Source organism: Melospiza melodia, chromosome 6 (genome assembly GCF_035770615.1).
Source record: "Melospiza melodia melodia isolate bMelMel2 chromosome 6, bMelMel2.pri, whole genome shotgun sequence".
Taxonomy (NCBI): Eukaryota; Metazoa; Chordata; class Aves; order Passeriformes; family Passerellidae; genus Melospiza; species Melospiza melodia.
The window spans coordinates 26,956,039-26,962,038 of record NC_086199.1 but is presented as its reverse complement, the minus strand read 5'-3'; the positions used below and the strand labels follow the sequence as shown (position 1 = coordinate 26,962,038).

Here is a 6,000-nt window from a genome sequence, read left to right as displayed (position 1 = left end):
ACCAGCATTTTGGAATCTCTTAATTCCATCCTGGTCAACCGCCAATTTCCTTCCTTGGAGGCATCGCTGCTGGCTGTAGGCTTAGCGTAGGCCCCAGGTAAGGCTGGCCGCCACCCGACAGTGCCGGTGGCCGGGGATCCAGCCCGTGGCCGCCCGCACACCTCGGAGCCGCTCTCACGCTGGGGCGCGGCGCGACTCGGCCCGCGCCGCTGCCGGAGGCGGGACTCGAACCGCGGTCCCCCAGACTCGCGGCTCCCCGCGATACCCGCGCGGCCACTAGGGCAGGAGCGGGCGCGCGCCGCGCGCGCCCCCGGACGGGCCAGGGAGGCGGGGGGAGGCGGGGCGGCGCGCGTGCGCGCGCAGCTGGGTGCCGGCCGCGCGCGCCCTCCCAGGCTTCCCAGGGAATCCAGCGACAGCAGGAAGAGGCTCCTTCCCGCGCACGCGCAGCTGGCCGGGCGGGCGCGCGCTGAGCCGCGGCGGCGGGAGGGAGGGGGGAGGGGAGGGAAGCTGCTGAGGTAAAGTTAGGGGGAGAGAGAGACTCCGTCAGCCAAGCGAGAGCCGGGGAGGCTCGGCGGCCGCCATTACTGAGCGCCGGGGAGAGAGCGGAGAGGCGGGACGGGGCTGCGGCGGCCGGGAGCGCTCGGGAGCTGCGGGCCGGAGAGCGGAGAGAGCCCCGCGGGGAGGAGAAGCCGCCGGGGGCGCCGGCGCGGAGACCGCGTCCCGGGAATGCAGCCGCTGCCGCCGCCGCCGAGGAGCCGCATCCCGACGGCGCGAGGTGAGGGCAGGAATGCGGTCCCGTGGGAGCCGGCCCGGCCTGAAGCGGGGCGGCCGGCCCGGCAGGCGGAAGGGGAGCTGGGGGAGGAGGCGGCTGCAGCCCGGCGAGCCGGCGCGGCGGCCGCTGGCTGTAACCAGTTCGCAGGGCTGGGGCCGCGTGGGGAGCGGGCAGCGGCCCCGCGCCCCCCGGCCGGCCCCCTCGGCCCCGCCGCGCCGCCGAGGGCGGGCGGGAAGGGCAGGGAGCGGGGAGCCTGGTCCCAGACAGGTGATGAAGGCCTGAGCAATGGGAGGGTCTGAGCCTGCTGTACGAGGCTGCCAGCTGGTCACGGCTCTCTAGGGAGGGAGGAAGGCAGGAAGGGGAGCTTCCCTCTCCTCTCTTCTTCCTTCCTCATTCTCTTCTTCTGCCTAGTCCTTTAGCTTCCTCCCTTCTTGCATTCCCACTACCTTTCCCCCCTTTTCTCCTTTCTCTGTACTTATTTTCCTCTTCATTACCCCCTAATACTCATTCACGCCTTCTCTGTTCTTTTCTTCCTCTACTAAATTTGAGCAGTTGTCCATTCCCCTCCTCCTTCCTTTCACCTTCAAATATTGCTCGATATTAAATTTCAGAAAACTTCACTCTCCTAATGATGTGTGTGCATTTCTGTTTTTCCACCAGGTGGATTTTAAGGCTTTGGAATAGGGTAGCCAGTTGCAGTGTAGCAGCTTTCAAGCGTTTTGAATCCCTTCAACCAGCATAACCTTTAGACTCTCTCCACCCAAGGGAATCACCAGAGACATACAGATGTAATGCCGTGGTGTTGTAGCTATAGGACATAAGGAAACACTGCTTTAATTTAAAAAAGAAGCAGGGCTGTATAGTTATAAAAGGAAGACGTACTTGTCACCTTCTCCCCACAATACACCCCACCCCTCTGTACCCCCCTCTTTTGCTCTCTCCAGTATCGCTTTTGATATCAGCGTGGAATAGTTCCTTAATAAGTAGGAGGGGAACGATTTTAATCTAGACCAAAATAGGCCTGTGGGGGTATGTGTGTATTCTTTAGTTTAGTGTCATGCAGATAAACCGGTGGGTTTTTGTTTTTGTTTTTTTTTTTTTTTTAAATAAATATCCTTTACAGAAATTTGAAAACTCTACACTGCAGAGTAAAAGCAGTAGAGAGAGAACAGCATTAGCTGGTCAATTGGCCGTCCATTTTAAACCTGTGCATTGAAGCCAGCTGCAGCACTGATACTTTTGTATGCTTACTTCATAAAGAATGAGGAGTTAATAGTTGGCATTTTTGTCAGATGTGCTGTCCTACCTTGTGAAGAGACTCCACATGGCAGTTGTTTTCAGCAGTGACATCAGTGACCAGAGTTAACTGCCTTCTGATACTTATTTATAGAACATATCTGAAGTAAGGGCATTGCAAATATTCATCCAGGTGCATTTTTGTTTACCTTCATTTTTTGTGCTGCTTTAAACATTATTTTTAAGAAGTGCTAAAATTCTTAAAATTCTATTTATAGTACTCTATTAAAACTCTCTTATAAGAGCTCAAAAAGTATGAAGTGAATGTAAGGGTTTTTTTAAAGTCTGTAGTACCTAAAGTATGGGAAATTGTTTAAGCATTTGTTACCTTACCACTAACTTGTTTCAGCATAAGTTGCTTATAAGTGTGGAACATACTGAGCTGAAATAGCATTTTCCCCCTGAAGTATTGCTATCTAAAGCAGCTGCCATTGTTGTACAATTGTAAATAATTGCAACCAAATGCCTACCACTCCCTGGTATTGGACTTTACTTTAGCTGAGGTGTTGCATATGTAACACAATCCAATTAAATACTTTAGGCTCAGACTAAATTGTTTTAAAAATGCTATATTTAGCACTAACAGAACCAAACGCTCCACATGTTTTTCAAGCTATGTGCTTTCCTAAAGCTGTAGGTGTTTTTTTCCGTTTGCAGACTTCGTAGAAAAGAAAAGCACTGATCATAATAATAGATTGTTCTGTGTGAGTTTCCCTGTCGGGACTTGTTATTTGAGTAGATTATTAAACATAATGGAATTATTTTTGCACTAAGATATGAGAAGGATGCTGACGCTATCTTAAGGCTTCCAAAAGTACTTCCTTGACACGAGATAAATCCCATGTACTGGCATCCTTCAGGAATATTTCTCACAAAACTTCACGAGGCAGTGCTCATTGCTCATCCCTCGGCGTGGCGGCTGCTCCGCGCTGTGTCCGTAGGGTTCTGTGCAGGAGGGTCCTTGGCGGCTGACCTTCCCCGGGAGCCGAGCCCCCGTGGCGGAGCGCCCTCAGCGCGGTCTGTGGCCGTGACGTGGCCGTGCGGCGAGCCCGCCGTGCGCTCCTGCTCGCGATAAGGCAGGAATGCCGCCAGAGGGGCTGCCAGTGTCCCGCGGCCGGGAGGCGCTGCCGCCAGGGGCTGCGGCCGGCGCAGGGGGTCCCGCTCACCCACCCCGGCAGCTCCGGATTAGCGCTCCCGCGGCTTTCGCCTCCCCTGCGTCCGTGTTACGTCTCTCCTAATGGGCACACAAAATACTTAATCGCTCTTTAATCACTCTTTGTTTGGTTGGTTCTGTTTTTCTTTTTCACTCTGGGAATTTTTAGCCTAAAGGTCAGTGTGAGTGAGCTGGAAGAGTATTGCATTTTATAGATTATTTGACCCATCACTTCCTTGTATTTACAGATTTGGTGAAATATTTAAAGAAAAACGAGTTTGTAATTCCTAGTAAGAAAATCTGAAACAATTGTGAAGTTATTTTGAATTTGCGTGTCAGCTGTGTTTTTCTAGTACATCTCTTGGAAAACAAAATTAATCTGTGGCTAGTTCTGCACATTACATTTTGTGGTAAATAAGAGTTGTTTCTTTGGCTTTGAGTTAAAATTCCCACGCATTTTTGCAGTTCTGCATCAGTTGACATTCAAACATGACAGAAGAATGTTTGCATTTAAAACAGCAAAACCAATACCTGCATGCACAATTTTTGGAAAAGTATATATAGTTGCATTTTGGCATTTATTGATTTAAGATGGCTAATTTTTATGCAGAATATTATTTGCTGCTTATATAGGCCATTTCCTTTCTCATTTAGTAATTTTAAATAGGGGTTAACCAGTGTTGCTTTACACAAGTAGAAATGACACATGCAGCTTGTACAAGGTCAAACAACAGACTAAGCTTTATGGTGTTGAGTCCTGGATTCTGTACTGCAGTTGCTCATGAAGCAAAATAACATGAAACAATCCAGATCTGTGGATCAGTAAAATTAGTTGTAGTTGCCCATAGCAGGATGTAAATTTTTCTTCGTTTTTTCTCCCAGGAAATGCATTTTAGCCCTTTTTCTGTCCTTGCTTTGATCCCTCCTTTTTTGTCTGCTTCCTCTTCTTTCTCCTATTTTTGTAAGTTTTTTTTATGGATCCCCTTTGTATAATTTCTCCATTAGTTCTTTTGTGTTTTTCCTGAGTATCTCCACAAATAAGCCTGATCGGGAGACTTGAGAAACTTCTCTGACCACTCTGCATGTTTTTGGTTGGAGCTTATCCTGTGCAAAAGAATTAAGAATTTATTTCTTCTGTAATCTTGCACTTTCCTCCCCTGTTAAAATACAGGCTTTGAAACTATATTGAATGCTTTCAGATAGTCAAAAATCTGAAAACAAGTAACTTGAGAGGCCTGAGTTCAGAATACTGCTGTGCTGGTAATTTGAACCTTTACACTTTACCTTTTTATTGTACCTTGATTTAATTTATGTAGCTTGGTTTGGTTTTTCTCTTGTTGGAGTTTTTTTTTGTGGAGAGCAGTAATGATAGTAGATGCCCTGGGACTGCTAGATTCCACCTAAAGAATGATATTTTGAGTTCAGAAATAATATTTAGGCTCTGATTTAATTTTGAGTAATACATAGACAATCTTCAGTGTATTATTAATAGAAGACATTTATTGAACTTAGTAGGAACTAAGAGCTTTGAACTTCTGTTTTTAAACACAGTTTTTCTTTGCTTTATAATATGAAGTTGGTCAGTTGAGGTTTCTCTCTTTTTTTTATTTTTAATACATTGATTACTTTGCTTTTGTATGGAGAGAATTATCTAGGCTACAGAACTCCTTTAGGGATTATAGTTGGCTGTCACACTAACCAAATCTGAAATGAACAGCAGTTGGAGTCATCCATTCCCATCCTGCATTTCCCTGGCATGATTAATCAGCATACCACTTCAACTGAATTTCTTTTCAGCCAGAGGATCACTCTTGTCCCTTACTGTCTTGCTGTTGCTTGGTTGAGCTTAAGTTCTGATAAGCAATCTGAATCATGTTTTTTCTCATGTTGGCTGATACTTGGGTAATTGTTGTATTTACCATTATTTATAAATAAGATTTCAGGTATGGTTAGTTAAGGTTACCAGCCCTTGTGAAGGCAAGAATATTAATGTGTTTGTAAAGTGGACAGGACACGTTGTGTTAGGACCTCAACAGCCTTAAGTGATTTGAAATTGTTGATAAGGTGACATTGATATACTTTGGTTTCATTTCTAAAAAAGATTTTCACCTGAAGGAAAGATTTCTTATACTTGCTTGAGTGAAAAAGATAACTCTTGGTAAATACTGGAAGAGAAATGACAATGCTAAATTAAGGTACATCAACATTTTTTTTCTTTCTAACTGGTTGTTAGAAGAGAAAACTGGAATTCTTACTCTGTTTTGGGTCAGGCTATAGTTACTGTTGTGCTGAAAGATCTCAGACATTAGGTACTGTAATAAATGTTTTCCAATGCCAGGCTTTGGTTCTCAGAAAGTATGAAGTGAGGAATGATTTGGTATAAAACCTTGGTGTCAGTAGTAACTTGAATCTGGAGCTGTAACTTTCTTGGAGTCATGATCTGTGTATTTTGAGTGCACAACACTTTCAAACTCATCCTCCAGACCATTTCAATGACACCAAATGTGTTTGAATTTACTTGATGATCTGCTGTAGAGGTTACAGTAAGTTTCTTTTGGTAAAGCAGACTAGGCTGTGATGGGCCTTTTATTCACATGTGCTTCTTTTTGCTTGGCCAGGTACTTTACAAACACAGCTGCAAGAGTATGCTGATTGAACCTAACCCCAGAAAATACTGATCCATAAACTGTTGTGTCTAGGCAACACTACAGAGTGAATAAAGGACTTTGGAAAACACTCTATTTTCCCTGTTGGCAGGCTGCTTAAATAGTTGATGGTC

The 6,000-nt window shown here is 46.0% G+C and overlaps 1 protein-coding gene across 1 annotated transcript in view; it reads left to right on the top strand.

Moving 5' to 3' along the window:
- The first annotated feature begins 652 nt into the window (after positions 1-652).
- Positions 653-6,000, top strand: part of ARHGAP5 (Rho GTPase activating protein 5) — a 45,570-nt gene continuing 40,222 nt past the window's right edge. Inside the window, exon 1 of the mRNA XM_063160397.1 lies at positions 653-775. The gene's annotated coding sequence lies outside the window, so the exon portion shown is untranslated. The remainder of the gene's footprint in view (positions 776-6,000) is intronic.